This window comes from Hypanus sabinus, chromosome 20, assembly GCF_030144855.1.
Source record: "Hypanus sabinus isolate sHypSab1 chromosome 20, sHypSab1.hap1, whole genome shotgun sequence".
Taxonomy (NCBI): Eukaryota; Metazoa; Chordata; class Chondrichthyes; order Myliobatiformes; family Dasyatidae; genus Hypanus; species Hypanus sabinus.
Genome location: NC_082725.1, coordinates 36,344,600 through 36,364,641, shown reverse-complemented (window position 1 = coordinate 36,364,641; position 20,042 = coordinate 36,344,600).

Below are 20,042 nucleotides of genomic sequence, written 5' to 3'. Positions count from 1 at the left end.
GCAAACTGAACTAAAAATGGTGTTATTAACCTCACATTTACTCCAAGCTTGTTCATTGACCTGTTAGGGAGATCCTCCCATTAATTACCACAATGTACAGCATCAATGTTTGAATCCCTTGATCTCCTTTTAATGCTGGCAGTGTACCAATGCAAATGTGTGTCTACATCGTCCATGCCATGCAAAAACCCCCCCACAATTGGGATTGTCAATGTTTTAGTGATGGAAGCTGCACGTGTGCTAGTGTGAGCTCAATGTCTGGGCAAAGAGACAAAGAAAATGACCTAATATCCCATAAATACAATCCAAATCAAAATTATTTCATTTGCTGCCTGTAATTTTGTAATAACATTGTCAAATAATCAGAAGTGGCACCGCTGGATGTACACAATAGGCCAATCGGCATCAGCTTCTGGAGAGAAGCTTATATCAGCAGTCAAATGAGCTAGAACTCTCTAACCCTCTTTTTGGATGTAATACCTCTCTTGTCTTTATGCCACTTATTAAAGTGCATCATTTTCTGAAATGCGCATTACCTATAGCCATTGTTATTAGTTCTCAGTACATATGGATCTCTGGCAAGGCTAATACTTGTTAGCAGCTGCTACAAGGACCGTGACAATGGCTAAGAGGATCACAGGGATCTCTCTACCATCCATCAGGCACAATTATCAGGAGCACTGTACACGCAGGGCCCTTAGCATTATCTAGGATCCTACCCATCCATCCAGCATCCTCTTTGATTTTCTGCCATCAGGTAGGAGACGCCCATGCATAATGACAAAAATAGTCAGGATGGGAAACCGTTTGTCCCTCAGGCTTCTGAACTCCCTGCCACATCTCATTTGAAGCCTCCTAAATTATTGTGTGCTATATGTATGTTTAGTGTACGTACTTCTGTGCTTTACACCCTGGTCCAGAGGAACCTTGTCTTGTTTAACAGTATATATATATATATATATATAGTTATATGATAATAAACTTGAATTGACTTGACAGCTTGATAGATACAACTTTATAGCTGACTTGCTAGGCTGCTTTTGAGTGAGGCTAGTATGGGACTGGGGTTAAATGTAGTTCAGTCCAGTTAAGATCAGCAGCTCTTCTTCCCTAAAGAGTATTGGTGCACACTCGGCCAGTTTTATGATTTCTTTTATCTTCCAGGAACATTACAATATTAAACATATGCCTGGTGGCCACTTTATGAGGTACATCCTGTACCTAACAGAGTGACCACTGAGGTTATGTTTGTGGTCTTTTACTGCTGTAGCCCATCCACTTCAAGATTCAGCATGTTGTGCATTTAGCACTGCTCTTCTGCAAACCTCTGGTGTAGTGTGTGTTTTTTTGAGTTACTGTCACCATAGTCTGGCCATTCTCCACTGACCTCTCTCATTAACTAGGCATTTCCATACACAGCACAGCCACTCACAGGATCTGTTTTTTGATTTTGATAGCATTGTCTAGAGACGGTTATGTATGAAAATCCCAGGCAGTTCCTAAGATACCCGAACCATCCTGAATGGCAGCAACAATCTTTTCACTTTCAAAGTCACTTAGATCACATTTCTTCCTTATTCTAATGGTTGGTCTGAACAATAACTGAACCTCTTGACCATGTCTGCATGTTTTTAATGCATTGAGTTGCTGCCATGTGATTGGCTGATTAGATATTTGCATTAATGAGCAGGGTCTACCTAATAAAGTGGCCACTGAGTCTATATTACTATGTGCATGCACTACAAGTACCTCTTTGAACAATTTTCGGATCATCTAACACTTTCTTTGTCTCCCTCTCTCTGATTGGCATTTCTTGGAATTCTGTGGCTTTCACCTCTTTCTGAACCTAGCGCAGAGCATCATGCAATTCTATGTATTTGTCAATAAATACCACATGTGGATCATGTTTTGTTTGGTTAGTGCACTGCCACAAATTAAACTTGGTCACACTTTATGGCCTTGAGCAAACCATGACAATTGCAAGTCAGTAAGTATTTGTATCCTCCTCTTCTTCTTCTTCTTCTTCTTCTTCTTCTTCTTTGGCTGTCCATTGATTTCGATGTTGACTGAGGCCTGTGCAAGCTTGTTTGGAAGACTAGCAGTTGCCCATGCTGCAAGTCTCCCCTCTCCTTAAGTATCCTCCTACTTATGATTTAAAGGACCTCACGCATTACTCACACTTCTTTGTGCAGTCTCTTGCAGAAAAATCTGGCGATCCAGGGTGACTGGTGGTAGTTACCATGGTGACATTTGAAGAGGCAAGCTGTATTTTCTGCAGGTACAAAGCAATTTGCTGGCGGAACTCAGTGGGTCAAGCTGCGCCTGTGGAGGGGAAAGCAAGTGTTGACATTTTGCATTAGGACAAGAAAAGATTTTGAGCCAAAGCTTGGACAATTTCTTTATCCCCACAGTTGCTGCTCCACACATTGATTTCATCTAGCAGATTGTCCGCTCCTGATTACAGCATCTGCAGTTTCTTATATCTCCATTCCTGCAATTAATTCCATTTCTGTTCTGGCACAGGCTAGGGTTATAGGCACGGCTTTGTAGTTGTGCCTGAGTTTCCTGAGGGCGGAGAGAAAAGTTTGTGATAATGGATCCCTGGCCTCAAAAACTTACAGGAAACCATACCTCTTATATCTTACTCTCTGCTGGTTGCTATGGCAGAAAGCCCTTTGGGCAAAGCTTCCCGAAAGCAAGTGTGTCTGGATTGTTGTATCTCATGCTCAAAGTCATTTTCATCCTGAACCTGCTAGCCTGAGTCACTCCAGGCAGTGGGGATGATTCATTGGCATGGTGCCCAGCTTGCCGCATGCTGCTAATCCAGACAGATCACCAGTGCCCTTCTCTCAAGGAAAGGAATTGGTCAGAGACCTCTAGGTATGTTAGGAATGTGGATTTACAATATACAAACACCGTAGAGTTTCCCAATGGTTGAAAGAATGTGGAGAATACACCACACATAAGTGACGGTGACAGAGAATACTCATTAAACACACTCCTTACATACGCTATTCACTCACACACAAACATTGCCTAGCCATTCTACTGTCATTCGCACTACAGTGTCTTCCCCATTATATTCTCATAATGGGTCCTTAACTGAGCTGAAGTGCTTGGGTTGGCTTTATGGCGCTTTTCATGCCATACATGCTGGAATATTCCATTCCATTTCTTTAGTAATGGGAAGGTGTACATGTTTTTATGTTGGTTGTATAGTAAGCATGAGGAAATCTGCAGATACTGGAAATTCAAGCAACACACACAAAATGCTGGTGGGACAAAGCAGGCCAGGCAGCATCTATAGGGAGAAGTACAGTCGCCAGCATCTTGTGTTTGTTGTTTGCATGTTGTATTTAAGTTGTATTTAAGATAGATACTTCTGTTTATTTTGCAATATGATCCTAATTACATTGTGGGGTGCATCGTATTCTGATTCATGTGTGGTCTTAAGTTAATTCTGTTGGTAACTAAAGATGGTGAGTTCTATTGCTGAATAAAAAAGAGCTCATTGCCGTCAGCGAGTGAGAGATAGGGGCTACTATGAGCTTACACTGGTCAAGGATATAAGCATAGGGCTGTTATTGTGTTTTCTGGTAGATGTCTTATTGTAAATATTGGCAGTTTTCTTTTCACTACTTTTGCTAATTTTTGTAAGTTTGTTTTTTGAAGCACCCTAATAACCACTAAAGTGCTAAGCAACTCCAGTCATTTTTGCCTTTTGTCATAACCCACATTTCTAACAGTAACATTGCATGATTTCCTTCACAACCTACAGAAGTTCTTGAATCTCAAGGCTTATTATGACTTAAATATGCTACTCATGGTTAATTGTGAAAAAATATTCTCAAGTCAAATCAAGTTTATTGTCATGTTCACAGGTACAGTAATGTACATGCACAATGTAAAACATAAAGCACAATTGCAGGCATATAGGTATAGGTATCACACAGAATAATAGTTATTTGTGAATTATAGAAGGCAATAAAAAGCAAGAGAAATAAATAAGACCTAAGGCCAAAGCGAGACCTCAGTACAAAAATCACAATCATGGTATGGACTTGTCTTTGACACAATCAAAGTCAAGTCCATTACAGGGCAAGTGGTAGTCCATAGCGCTCCATTACATTGGTAGGGTTAGGGTTGTGCGGGTCACTTCAAGAATCTGACGGTTCCAGGAAAGTAGCTATTCCTGAAATTGGGGCTGTGGGATTTCAGCTTTCTCTACCTCTTGCCTGATGGTAGGAGCTAAAAGAGGATATACTCCACATGGAGGGGAGCTTTGATGATAGATACCATCTACTTGAAGCAGCACCTCCTGTAGGTGCTGTCAGTGGTGGGTAGATTAAGTCCCCAACTCTCTACAGCTTTGTATTCCTATACAATGGATGCCTTACCAAGCTGTGATGCAACCAGTTAGGATATTTTCAACAGTACATATGTAGATCTTCGCATGTTCTCTCTCTCTAACCCTGTAGGCTCCTGCTCCATTTCAAAATCATGCAGGTAGATCAATTGGCTGTACTAAAGTACCCTTTAATATTGGCTAATGGCAAAAAGAATCAAAAGAGAGTTGATGTGTAAAAGAGAATAATTTGCAAAGATATAAGGAAAGAAGAAGAGGAGCGGCACTCATGAGATTGCTACCATGGAAACTGGCATAGACTCAATGGGCCAAATGGTTGTTTCTGTGTTTTTATAAGAAGTAAAAGATTTATCCTAGTTATTATTTAAATAGCAGATATGTACAAATAAGTTCTTCTCAGGCTTCCAGCCGGGTACAAGTATTGATCTTAACTAATGTTTCGATGATGTTGTGAAAATCGATATCTGTACCCAATTGGAGGCCTGTGGTTTCCAGACCAAAAATTAATGAAAGTGAACTTACATCAGAAGCAAAGTTTGAAATATGTCTTTATTTTTGTCACCTTTCCACAGCAAAATAATGAAAGGTAATCACAATTATATTGTATGTTAAACCAAGTGATCTCCATTTGTTTTGTACAAATCTTTAACTCATTAGGTTAGGGAGCAGTTATATTTGGCCAGAATGCAGATATTTAATTCAGTTCACATTTTAAATTCCAGTATTAGGCTCTCATTTTCATATTTTTATAATGAACTCCTTTATTCACGTTTTTGACAGACACAGTCTATGTAGAAGTCACCTTCCTGAAGTGCACAAAAAGCTTCAGCCTATTTCTTTCAGAACGGAATCTTTTCCAAATGTTGATACATTGCTAAGTAAAGTAAGAAGTATATTATCTATGCTATCATGCAACATCACGCTTTGGTTTCAAAGTGAATTAATTGGATAAGATTGCTTGTGTTGAACTGGAGAAGATATAGGCTATGCTTGGAATGCTCCCAAAAAAGTGGTCTGAACAAGGCCAGAAAATGTGTAATGCATAATATGAGAACTATTTGCATGTCAAATTCAAGAAGAAAGAGAACTATGGATTAGCTCTGCCTGAAAGAATTAATGTGCCAGCAATTTGAGAAACTCGTTGCTTAGAATTTCCACTGTAAATACTTAATTATTTAATCAAGCCCAGTGGTACTTCATTTGCTCTGTCTGATGTCTTCACTGGTTGAGTTTCAGTCTGTCAACTTTCGTAGTACCAAGAGTTTCAATCATTGCTGCTCACTCTGCTGGTGCCTAAAGATATGTGAAGGAAGGAGCATATCTCTTTCCTATATCATATAAGTATGATATGCTTCTTCCTGTATCATATAAATGACACAGTTAACAGCAAGGCACTCCTTAGGTAAACAGCAAACCAGATTTTGAGAGCCAGTTATTAATGGTTGTGGGTGTCAGTTTTGGGGATACAGACAAGTCTTATGATACCAAAACACCCAGAGTTTAATTTAAAGAACCATTATAAATTATGCATGTGGATTACAAATAACTCATGAGTATTCAAGCACAGGCAATTTAGCACCAAAAACAATTTGGTATAAAATGAGCCCCAAATTTTGCTTAGTAACCTAAACTAACATTTCATGGGTAAGGGTGTGGAACTCACAAAGTAAGTGAAATGCTGGTTGCCTATATGGATGACTAAAGCAAAAATATAAAATGTCTTCAGATTGATTTGGAGCCTTTTAGTTAGGAGGTTGATACCCATATTTAAGATCCATACTGTCAGATGGATTTTGACATATTGGTGTGTATTACCATATTTCACATGTTTCAGGTGTTTGTTGTCATGAGGCATGTGAATGGTTCTGGTGATAATCATGTTTTTAATGTTTCAGCTACATTATTTCAGGTGAGTATTGTTATGTTTCAGGGAGATGTTTCTGATGGATTATTCATATGGCTGCTGTATTTTTTCAGTTAGCTTCTAATGCTTTTCTTGTAAGTGTATCATCTTACATGTCAGTTTATTGTGCATTTTTATGATGGCTCTCATATTTTAAGGCAGAAAAGCACTGTGGGTTCAGTTGCACACCTTTAAGTAGTGTTAATCTGTCTTCAATGAAGTTCTGGTAGAATTCTGAATTAACAGTGATCTGCATTTCAATGACAACCACGTTTGGCTGGAGTCACATATACAGTAGGCTTGACGATAACAAGACAGGATAGTGACTTATTTAAGAGAAATTAATGAGCCAATTGTATTTTTTATGACCATCCAATAGCTCCATGATCACTTTTACAGCTCTCTGCTTTTGCTTCCAGTCAACACTGTAACTGATTTCAAATTCTCAATCAGTCCTGATCTAGTCTAGTGAATAAACTACTATGCAAGACAGAGTGTATAGCCAGACTCACATGTCTTTTAAACAAAAGGTTATGGTTAACCAGTTTTTCATTCATTGAGAAACAGAATAAAGGCTTGTGTAATGCTATACTAAATGTTCCAAGGTGCTTCCCTGAGCTGGACCTATTCATTAGTAGTTTTGAGTTGAATGGTATGTAAATAAAGACTCTTACCAACTTCTATAGCTCAGTAATGAAGAGCATTCTTAGGCTACATCCACACTAGACCGGATAATTTTGAAAACGCTGGTTTCGCGTAAAAACAATAGGTGTCCACACTATGCGTTTTGAAAATATCTCTATCCACACTGAAAAGAAGATTTCGGCGAATCTCCTCCTACTGCGCATGCGCAGGACACATCTACCAAAAAAAAGCGACATGTTGAACATTGAACGACGCACATTGAAAGACTGACTAACTCTGTTGCATTAATAAAGCATCTTGTTAAATGTATAAAACATGTCTGCATCAGTGTTATCTTGTATTTCCATAAAATGTTACGTTAGGCTGTCACACATCTGTTGTCAGAAAAGTACTTGCATAAATAGGTAAACCACCTTCATACGAGCAAGGACAGAAAACAGGGCAAAGTGAGTACAGTATACGTATTTATTCAGTAAGTTATGGGTCAAAGTATTTGGTGAGTACATTTCTAACTCTTCTGTCTTCAGTCTCGTTGCCGTCTATTTTGAAATTGTTAGGTTGTGTTCAAGAAAACAATGAAATAGCGCGCTGCCGCCTGATAGCATTTTCTAAAGTCTCCGGTTACCCCGTCCACACTGATCTGCCCGAACAGCGTTTTCAAAAATATCCAGCCTGGGAAGTGTTTCTGAAAAGCTCCGGTTTCAGGGGATGAAAACGCTATTTTAGTGTGGACGGAGAGTAAAAACGAAGAGAAAAAGCTTCGGTTACAGATTTATCTGGCATAGTGTGGATGTAGCCTTACTGGTTGCATCATAGTCTTGAGGCTTCAATACAAAGAATCAAAATAGAATGTAGGGGATTGTAGATTTGGCCAGATCCATCACAGACATCAACTTCCTCACCATCGAGAACATCTTCAAGAAGTGGTGCCTTAAGCAGGCAGTATCTATCTCTAAGGATCCCCACTCAATAATGCCCTCTTATCATTACTACCATTGGGGAAGAGGTAGAGAAACACTCAATGATTTAGCAAAAGCTTCTTCCATCCAACATCAGATTTCTGAAAAATCCATGAACCCATGAACACTATGAACAGTACCTTATTATTCCTCTTTTGCAATAATTATTATTTTTTGTAATTTATAGTTATTCTTATGCACTGCACTGCTTCCACAAAACAATAAGTTTCATGTCATATAAATCAGTGCTAGTAAACCAGTTTTTAATTCTAATACTGTCTGAATTTGGCCCATATCTCTTGAAACCTTTCCTATCCCTGAACTTGTGCAAATGATTTTCAATGTTGTAAGTTTACCTTCCTCCAAATTATTCTGGACAAGTGTAAGGAATTGCACTGTGGAAGATTAAGTGAATGCTGAAGATATACAGTAAAAGAGTGGACTTTAGTAGTCTTGACATGCATAGGAATTTCAGAGTGCTAGTCTGTAGCTGACTGAAAGTGGCAACTCCAGTAGCTAAGATAGGAAAAAGGCGAAGATAGGAGTTTGTGTCACACTTATGACACAAACTCAATTCTGGAGGAACTCAGCAGGTCAGGCAGTGTCTATGGAAATGAATAAATAGTTGAGGCTTTGGGCAAAGACCCCTCTAGCTAGAAGATAATAGGTGAAGCCAGGTGGGTGGGAAAGGTAGAGGACTGGAGGAGAAGAAATCTGTTAGAACAGGAGAGTGGACTATGGGAGAAATAGAAGAAGGAGGGGCACCAGGAGGAGGTGATAGGCATGTGAGGAACAGAGGTAGAGGCCAGTATGGAATGGAAGAAGGAGGAAGGAGATGGAGAAAATTACCAGAATGAGAATTTGATATTCATGCCATCAGGTTGGAGGCTACCTAGTATGAATATGAGCTGTTGCTCCTCCATGCTGAGAGTAGCCTCATTGTGGGAAAAGAGAAGGCCATGGACCAACATGTCAGAACGAGAATTGGGACAGGAATTAAAATGGATGGCCACCAGAAAATTTGTTTTAGGCAGATGGAGCAGAGGTACTCAACAAACGGTCCCCCAATTTATCTTCGATATCACCAGTATAGAGGAGGCCACATCAAGAGCACAAGATACAGTAAACGGAGACCCTAACAGATTTGCAGGTGAAATGTAGACTCTCCTGGAAGATGTTAGAGATCCTGACTGGAACTAAAAGAGGGAATGAATGGTCAGGTTTCTGTAGCTTGCAAGATATGTGTCAGAAAGGAGGTTGGTGGGGAGGGATGAATGTACAGGGGAATTATGGAAGGAGTGATCCCCAGGGAAAGCAGAGAGTGTGTGTTTGGGTGGGGGGGGGAGGTGTGTTTGGTGGTAAGTGCTGTTACGTGAACAAAGTCGCCAGACAGACACTGAAGCTAATGGATATAGGAGTGCCTTAGTCAACAAAAACAAGGAGCAGCCATCATATTGAGATCCTTTCAGAGGAAGAAGCTTCCTTGACACAATATTACATGACATTTTATGCTAAAAACCAAAGGACAATTCTATAGTTACAATGTATCTGCAATGCTTCCTTTGAGTTACATATAATTTTCACGCCTCCTTCTTCGCATACACACTCCAGACACCCAAAGTGAATCAGCGTTGTCTGATGTTCAATTAACTGTGGTCCACAGTTCCAGGAAACTATTGTCCAGGGCTGCATTTTAAATTTAATCTACAATCCATGTTCAGCTCTAAATTCTGGATGTTGAAATAATTATCATCTGCTATACAGCCTAAAGCCAGAATATGACCTAAAGGTAGGATCCCATTGAAGACGGCAGAAATTGCGGAGAATGATCTGTTGGATACAGAGAGGTGGTTCAAAGAAGAGGTTAGTATGAATGTTCGGGAAATGCAGGAGATGTGGGTGAGGGCAGCATCGATGTTGGAGGAAGAGAACCGCTGCTCTTTAAAGGATGAGGACACCAAGGTGGCATCTGCTTACAATGCTCCTTTGTCTGACATCTTCTGGATAAATCATGAAACCATCCTTTTCACTTCTTGTATGTCCTTTACATTTGTTTGTCATCTTGAATGTGATTCTGGAACTGCTGGAGCCTGTGTTTTGCTGTTTGGAGATCTTTTGGGTGCTCAACTCTCTGCAACCTACAAGAAGATTCTGGGAGACAGAGACAGCATGAGTAAACCTCGCAGTGAGAAGGCTGCAGGATGGAATGTGAGCCGATGGTTGAACGCATTTCAGTGATTAACATTTCCATTGTTCACTGATTAAAGTGATGAGGGTGATTGAAACATCAAGGCATGTGGAGAAGTTTGGAGATCGTGTGGGTGTTCCAGCACTCTGCTGTCTCCGAAAGGATTCTGGGAGGCAGTGTTGGCGAACCTCGTAGTGGGCAAGCTGCAGGACAGGACGCAAGCTGCTGTTTGATTCCATTTCATTGATTAAAACTCCCATTGTTCACTGATTAAAGCAACAGGTAAGATCGAAGCATTGAAGTGAATGCAGAGGGTGAGCGGTTGGCTGCTTGCCTTTTGATCTGTTGTTCCATACCAGAGAGGGAAGAGCCTGCCATTGCAATGACTGTTGTCCAGGTTTTATCTGCGTTTGGATTTGCCTTTTGGACTATAGACTTTTTTTTCAGTATTATCATTTTTCTATTCTGTTTTTTTTTGCTTGAACTTGTGGTTTTTTTTTGTGCAGGGAGGGGGATTTAAGGGTTGATGTGCCTGATCCGTTTTGTTAGTTTTATTTTGTATGGGAGGAGGGAGAAGGAGGTCACTGTGCCTGATCCATTTTGTTGTTATTTTTTGCACTGAGGCTGTCTATAAGAAGGGTCAGAGCCATCTCTACTTCCTGAGGAAACTGAGGTCCTTTAACATCTGCCGTACGATGCTGAGGATGTTCTACAAGTCCGTGGTGGCCAGTGCTATCATGTTTGCTGTTGTGTGCTGGGGCAGCAGACTGTGGGTAGCAGACACCAACAGAATCAACAAACTCATCCGTAAGGCCAGTGATGTTGTGTGGGTGGAACTGGACTCTCTGATGGTGGTGTCTGAAAAGAGGATGCTGTCCAAGTTGCATGTCATCTTGGACAATGTCTCCCATCCACTCTATAATGTACTGGTTAGGCACAGGAGTACATTCGGACTGTCAGACATCCTGCGCTAATAGGTTGGTCCTGGACTTATTTCCACTTGGCATAATTTACTTATTATTATTTAATTATTTATGGTTTTATATTGCTATATTTCTACACTATTCTTGGCTGGTGCGACTGTAATGAAATCCAATTTCCCTCGGGATCAATAAAGTATGTCTGTCTGTGTGGGTCACTGTGCCTGTTCTGTCTTTGATTTTTTTTGTGTGGGGATTTAGGGATTGATGGTCATGATGCATTTTGTTTGTTTTATTTTGTATGGGAGGAGGGAGTTGGGGGGGTCAATGTGCCTGATCCATTTTGTTCTTATTTTTTGTGTGGGAAGAGGGATTTAAAGGGGGTGGGGTCACTGTGCCTGTTCTGTCTTCGATTTTCTTTTGTGGGGATTTGGGGGGTTGATGGCCATGCTGTTTTTCTTTTCTTTCTTGGTTTTATGGCTACCCGGAAAATTGAAGAATTCCAGAGTTGTATACTTTGATAATAAATGAACCTTTGAATGTCTGATGCCCTGGAAAGCAAAGCCTCATCCTGGGAACAGAAGCAGCGGAGAGGAGGAATTGAGAAAAGGGAGTAGCATTTTTAGATGAGTCAAGGTGGCAAGAGGCATAGTCAGGATAACCATGAGGATTGGTAGATTTATAAAAGGTTTTGGTAGTCAGTTTGTCTACATAGATGGGTAATTTATACTTGCCTTAATTGGTAGGGGAGATGAGTATAAAGGAAAGAAGGTCAGATTCAGAATCAGGTTTACTGAAACTGACATTAGTTGTGAAATATGCAGACATAACAAATTTCTTTTAGTAACAATAAAAAAAGTGCAAAAGATGAATAGTGAGGTAATGTTCATGGACCTTTGAGAAATCTGTTGACAGATGTTCCTATAACATAAATAAAAAACACAAAATGCTGGCAGAACTCAGCAGGCCAGACAGCATCTATGGGAGGAGGTAATAACGACGTTTCAGGCCAAAACCCTTCATCAGGAGTCATCAAGAAACCCTCCCATAGATGCTGTCTGGCCTGCTGAGTTCTGCCAGCATTTTGTGTTTTTTATTTATTTCCAGCATCTGCAGATTCACTCATGGTTCCTATAACATGTTGCATCTATATAAAACTTTGGCTGGGTCACATTTGGAGTATTGTATGTTAGTTGCTGCAGTACAGGAAGGGCATGAAGATTCTGCAGAGGGTACAGAAGAGTTTCACAAAGATAGTGCTTGAATTAGAGAGTGTTAACAATAAGGAGAGTTTGGACAAACTTGGTCTGTTGTAACTTAAGAAGTGAATTGATTGAAGTATATAAAACTATGAGAGGCATAAATAAGGTAGATGTGCTTTTTTAAAAAAATCTCAGGCTGGAAATATCACATACTAGAGGCTACAACTTGAAGATGAGAAAGGAATGTTTAGAGAAATATGCAAGACAAATTTTATTGCTCTGAGTGTGCTGCGTTCCTGGAACATGCTGTCATAAAAGGTAGTGGAAGCAGATCTGATGGTGATGTTTAAGAGGCATTTAGACAGAGATATGGACATGCAGGAAAGGGTAGGATATTTATGCAGGCAGATATACAATTAATGTTGGCATTGTAGTTGGCCAGACGTTATAGTCCAAAGGGGATGTCCCTGTGCTGTGCTATTCTATGTTCTAGTTTCTCTAAGACTTCCTCTGGCAACTCATTCCATATTCCCTGCCAACCAGAACTATTTTTCTGATTCTTATTCCAGTCCAAGATTGAAACTGGTATAAGTGGTTGTCTTCCACCATAAAATCCTTCATTATGTGAAGGTCAATTGTGAGTTTACTGCCATTTGCACAAGTGCACGCATGTGCAATGAAAAACTTACTTGCAACAGCATCACAGACACATTGCATATGGTACACAACTTTCACAGACAAACATAAATTATACACAAATTTTTATGCAGAAGAACACAGTTAGAATTAAAAAAAAGTCCATTGTAATGAAAAGTAACCAAGGTACTTATAATGTTGCGATACAGGCGTCCCCCGCTTTATGAATGTTCGCTTTATGCCACTTTGCTTTTACAAAAGACCTACATTAGTAACCTGTTTTCACATTACAAAGAGGATTTTCGCTTTTATAAAAAAATTTCCCATATAATTCAATGGTTCTTCGCTTTACACCATTTCGGCTTAAGAAAGGTTTCATAGGAACACTGTACCTTTGTAAAGTGGGGGGGGACACCTGTACTGAAAAAGAGGTTTAGGTTGTGCAGGTTAGTTCTAGAGCCAAATGCTTGCAGGAAAGTAGCTGTTCTTGAACCTGGTGGTGTGAGACTTCAGGCTTCTGTTCATTTTGCTCATTGCTGGTCCTGATATGTAGAATGGCATAGATGGTGGGGATCTTTGATGATAGATATTGCTTTCTTGAGGCACCTTATTGTAGATTCTGCTGATGGGGGTCGGGAGGGATGTTCTTGCACAGAGTCCACTACTCTCTGCAGTTTTTTATATCCCTGCACATTTGAATTGTTGTACCAGACCATAATGCAGCCAGTCAAGGTACTTTCAGAAGTAATTCTATTAAAGTTCATTTTAGTTGCTCAATGACAGGCCAAACCTCCTTAACCTTCTAAGAAAGTAAAGAAACTGGTGTGCTTTTCTTGTGATAGCAGCTATGTACTATGTTTTGAAATCCCTGAATAAACTTGCTCTTTCCTATCCTAGTAACAGCTTCCTGCCAGGCAATCTTTTAATATTTCTGTGCTCATTCAGTTTTGGCCTTGGCGCTACTTTTACCCTATTTTTAGATCCCTTAACTCTCGTATTCATACCCAAACCTGTCTACTCCTTCAGTTATTCATCACTACTTTGAACTGTTCTAAAATCTTACTAATCAATTAAGCTATTATTCACTTTAATATTTCCTTACGCTTCGTAGACCCAGATTTGTCAATATGCTATAAATTTCTCACTTTCCTCCCTGTACCTAGCAAGCTACATGCTCATTGAATGTTGAGATTAAATACCTCTCAAAGTGAACCTCTCGGAGTTCTCCAACCTGGTGTCGTTTAATGTAAGGACTCAATATAATGAATCCAAATTGCCATGAAGGAGAAAATGTACCATGTGCATCTGAATTTGAAGCTGGTTTGAAACTCAGGTACCTGTTTGCCAGGTTTGTTAGTGATTTCACTATGAGCTGACTATCCCCTAGCCTGCCCTCTCTTTTCAACATGCCATTTGAAAAGTTTAGCTGGAGGGAATTAGGAGTGATTTTTTTTTCAAGCTCATCTATTTTTATTTTAAATAAATTCTGACATGAGTTTCAGTCTGCAAAGTAGGCCCCTTTCAAGGGCACTTTGCGGTATGTGAGACAAATTGCTGCTTTTAGCAATGCAAGTTAACAACCAACCAGTTCATTTGTGCTCAGCATTTACTAGGGAGCTTAAATTATCTGAATTCCTCACAAACCTTGAATTGTTAGGCTTTAAAATGATGTGTGGTTTCTAGGATCATATTGTGTTGTGCCAAGCGAAGGAATTTCATCTTAATGTAGATAGTGAGAAAGCCTTTCCTCTACTGGGGGAAATCCAGTACAATAAGAATAGTATTACCATTAGAGAAAAATTATTCATGGTCAATGTTTGGAAGCTCTTCTCTACATAGGGAGTCTTGAAAATTTGAACTCTACTCTCCTGTCCCAAAATATCAATTAGGTGAGGTGAATTAATTCAAAATGTTGAAACCAAAATTAATTAATTTTAAATTGGCCAGGGAATTAATGAATTAAAATGGAACCAAAAAAGTAAGTGATATTTTGATCAAATTTAACTATAAACTAGTTAAAAGGAGAATAAGCTGTTGCTATCCTTAAACACAAGAACATCTGCAGATGCTGGAAATCCAAAACAGCACACACAAACACAAAATTCTGAAGGAACTGGGCAGATCAGGCACCACCTATGGAAATGAATAACAGTTGGCATTTACAGTCAGAGACCTTTCTTCAGAACATATTCTTATTTTCTTACTTTGGTTCTTACAAAAGCAATTTTGAGATTGCGTTCTTTATTTTAAAATCATTTTTTTCTCATTAATATTTTGTGAGGTACAGCTTCATGCTTGTATCAATCCACAAGATGGCCTAACAATCTACAGTACATTCTCACCCTGTGACATAGAGGCGTTGTGACATATTTTGTGATAGCCACATCCAAGATTGATGCTGTTTAGATAATTGACCAGACACTTAAAGAAAACTGGTCGGAACCTGGCAATTATTGCATAAATGACCTTATTGCAAGGGAGCTTAGGCTATTACCTGATGAGTTTGTGAACGGTAATACAAATGATATAATTATCAATGAATTCCCTCCTACAAAGGAGATGAAATTAATTATGTGCTACTTTCAGCTGTGCTCCACTGAGAGAAATTTCTTAATTTCTCTAGGTGGGTAAAGAAGAGCCTGTTCTGTGCTGTATCTTTAAATGAATGAATTAATTAAGACACCCATAGGATAGCCAGCTGCTTTTCAACTATCTATCACTTGGAACAAAACCACTTTGTTTCACCTTCTGGGTAGTGATAATGACAGGAATTTTACAAATTTCATGACATACGCTTGTGATATTAAGCCTAATTTTTATTCTGATTTTTAATGAATACCAGTAATCCATTAGTTCTATTTCTATCTTTGGAATCACCTTCAAAAGATGCAGAGTCAGGTGTTACCTGTCCTGCTATTGATCCAAACTTCTATGGCCTATTTTAATCCCTTGTCAAATCCAGCTCAATCATTTTACTGGATTACATTGACAATTATTTCCTAACATTTCTACATTAAAGTCCTCCCCTTCCAGATTAGCATCTCTCATGAACTTACTCCTTTTCATCTCTTTAGCTTTAACACAAACAATTTCTCATTCTGCAACCAATACCCTCTTGAACTTGACACTCCTGTTGTCCTGCTATGCATCCCAATTTTAACCTTTGGCAGATACAGCATGTTCAGAATTTCCTTCATACACCATTCCAACTCTTTTCTTAGGTAATTTCGTGATTTCCTTTATAGCTCCTCTTTGACTGGGTCATTTTCCCTTAGTTGTGCTTTATTCATGGCAACTTCAAGTCCTTGTGGTAAAATTACTACTGATCAGAGTGTTTGAAGGTTTTGTCTCACTGAGAAGACTATGAGACAAGAAGACATAAGAGCAAAAGCAGGCCATTTGCCCCATCAAGTCTGCTCTGCCATACCATAATGGATGACTTATTATCCCTCTCAACTCTATTCTCCTGCCTTCTCCTCATAACCTTTGATGTTCTGATAAAACCAGGAACCTACCAACCTCCAATTTAAATATACTCTATTGCTTGGCCACCACAGCAGCCAATGTCAGTGAATGTCACAGATTCACTACACTCTGGTTAAAGAAGCTCCTCCTTATCTCTGCTCTAATTGGATGTCCTTCTGTTCTGAGGCTGTTCCGTCTGGTGCCAGATTCCCCCACTGTAGAATACATCTCGGACTCTCAATATTTGATAGGCCGCAATGAGGTTTTGCCTTCATTCTTCCAAAGTCCTTTGAGTGCAGGCCCAAAGCGATCAAGCACACCTCATAGGTTAACCCTTTCATTCCCAGAATCATTCTCCTGAATAAAGAATAGGCACATTATTTCCAGTTCCGGATGTTATTCACCCTGAAGGGAGCTGTGAAAGCTCAGCGTTTCTTTGACCTTGTTGTTCCTGTCTTTTAAAATAGCAGAAGTTCATAGGTCTGGGAAGCAACTGCTAAAAAAAGTTGGTGTAAAATATTACACATTGCTGCCAGATTGCATAGGTGATGAAAAGGGTAAATGTTAGATTTGCTGTCAATTGAGCAGACTGATGTATGAGCTTCTTGGATGGTGCAGGAGCTACAGTCACCCCGTCCTGACTTTTATGTTGCAAATGAAGGCTCTCAGCCCAAAATGTCAGCTGTTTAGTCCTCTGTGTAGATGTTGCTTGGGGTGTCAGGTCAACTTGTACAAAATGCTGAAGGAACTGGGAAGAATGGGGGAAGAAGCGCGAATAAGAATGCGGGGGGAGAGGAAGGAATTCAGGCTGGCAGGTGATAAGTGGAACCAGGTGAAGGGGAAGGGGAGTGGGGATGAAATGAGGAGCTGAGTGTGATAGGTGGAAAAGGTAAAGGACTGAAAAAGAAGAAATCTGACAGGAGAGGAGAGTGGACCATGGGAGAAGGAGGAAAGGGTGAAGGGCAGGTTGAGGAACAGAGAAATTATAAGTGGGGAGCCAGAATAGAGAATGGAAATATTGGAGGAGGGAGAAAACAACTTTCAAGCCCCCACTGCCCCCCCCCCCCAGGTTGGAGGCTACCCAGAAGGAATATGAGGTCTTTCTCCTCCAACGTGAGTGTCACCTCATCATGGCAGTTAATGACCGACATGTTGGAATGGGAATGGAAATCAAATTGAAATGCATGTCCACTGCAAAGTCCTGCCTTTTACAGTAGAGATGGCGTTCAATTTGAAGGTCCTCCAATTTACATTTGGTCTCACAGATGTAAAGGAGGTCATAATGGGAGCAAAGGTAGATGACCCTAATAAACTTGCAGGTGCAATATCCCCTCACCTGACAGACTGGGACCCTGAAAGGTGGCGAGGGAGAAGGTGTAAGGACAGGTGTAGCATCACTCTTTGACAAATATCCCAACTTTGACATGCTCTTGGAGCTATGATATTTATAGATTAGTTGCAGTTAAGTGTTTTGTTGACATTGACCCCAGAATGTCAAACAGAAGGGAATCTGCAGAAAGTGAAACCCCACAGTAATACACACAAAATGCTGGGGAAATTCAGCAGGTCAGGCAGCATCTATAAGAAAGAATAAAGAGTCAATGTTTTCAGGTCTGATGAAGGTTCTTGACCTGAAATGTTGATTTTTCAGTCCTCTCCATAGATGCTGCCGAGTTCCTGCAGCATTTTGTGTGTGTTACTCTAAAAATGTTGTTTGTGCTCCTGCATATAAATGATGTTGATCTTCATGAATGTCGATGGGAAGTAGTTAGTCTCCAATGCCTGGCAATCATTTCAGCAAGAATGATATTTGCTAATTATCAGCCCATGCTCGAATATTGTACTGGCCTGACTGCAAGAGGGAGTAGACTACTTCATTATTTGCGGAGACTTGGATGGAACTGAGCACCAAGCAATCAATAAATTATCAGAAAGCAGATTAAGGAATTGGTTTGCCCTGAAGAAGCCTTGCAGCGGTAATCTACAGCAGAGACAATGTTTAGTTAGACTTACGTGTGGAATTTTTTTTTGAATTAAAATGCTATATATGTATAATTTTTGTGCTGTTAACACAAAATCATATGAAACATAAGTTTTATATACATAAATATTTTGCAGATTGTGTGGTGAACATCCTGAAAATCCATCGGATTGATTCAGTCACTTAGTTGACTGTTTCTAATCATATTGCTATCTTTAAAATGTATTTTTTTAGTTCAGTATTCTTACCTAGCATATTTTGGAGTATGTCAGTCATTAATGGCCTTTAGCAATTGTCAGTGTCTTTGGTGTTAATATATGCAGTTGACACCCTATTCTGTTTTACACATTGCAGCTCTCCGATCTCCAAGTGACTTGTCACAAATTAAGCTTGTAAGGTAAGGGAACTGGAGAAATTAACCACTTACTGCAAAGTGCTTCTGGTATGCAAAACTGTATGAATGCACGTGCATCTTGAAGAAAAAAAGCAGCCTCATAAATTATGTCAAGAATGCTTATATATAGTTCAGTATTTTTCCTGTTATATAACAATACTGTGAAAATAAAGGTTCAGTGGTTTTATAACAAACCTTGAATTGTGCCAGGAGGCATAATTCTGTGTTTTTTAATAAATCTGAATCTAACTCATTCAGAGTACACTGCAATTTGTCCATGTACCAGATGGAAATTTAATTCCTAATCTTATGAGTATAATGATCTACTGTTTAGAATATATTTTAGACCTGATCAAGGTCTATCACTTAGCTTTTCTACCATGTACACAAGGTTAGTTAATAGTAAGTATTATATTAGACAGCTCAAGTCATACAGTAAAGATATTGTGTCATGAAGACAATTGATTTTGTTAATGGAATCTCCAGCATGATAAAGATATGGTTCAGATAATCATGGGCAAACATTTTTTAGGTAGAATTTTTATGAGCAAGGGGAGACTTGGTGTTTGATGTTCTTGTTGCCATTTGCACTTTATTCTGCGTGTGGAAATGTTGATGATTTTCTCTGAACAGCTTCCATGGTTTTCTTCGTTTTGTGACTCTCTGGAGAATATGACTCCCAGAGTTGTATACAACATACATAATTTGATAGAAAATGTACCTTAAACTTTGAGCCCTAAGTAATCATAGAATCAAACACCATGAAAACAGGCCCTTCAGCTCAATTAACTTGTGCTGAATGTGTTGCTCAGCGAAATAGATCCATCTGTTTGCAACCTCTCCATGCCCCTCCTGATCATTCATAACTTTGTCAGATCACCCCACAAGAAAATCTCCTGCACCCTTTGGAATAAAGTCCTGCTCTATTCAACCTCTTTTTGAAACTCAGTCTCCAAGTCCATATAACATTCTCATAAGTCTTTTCTGCACTCTTTCCAGTTTAATAAGATCTTTCCTATACATACACTCCAAGAGAGGCCTCACTGCCACCTTATATAACTTTCCAACTTCTATACTAATTGCTCTGACTGATGAAACCTAGTATGGTATAACTAATTGTAATGTTGCTTTTAGCAAACAATGCACTTGCAATCCTAGGACCCCCCCCCCACCCCCCAATCCAAAACACTTCTCAGGACCCTGCCATTCACTGTGCTCCCTACACTGGTATGATTTCCTAAACCCTAATACTGTAGAGTCCAGTGAATTGGGCCATCAGTTAATCAGGGCAACCATTTATTTGGGACAAACTGTTAAAGAACTAAATCTAATTGAGAAAATTGCTAGGATCCCCTTCTTTTATTTAAGACACTATGACGGCTA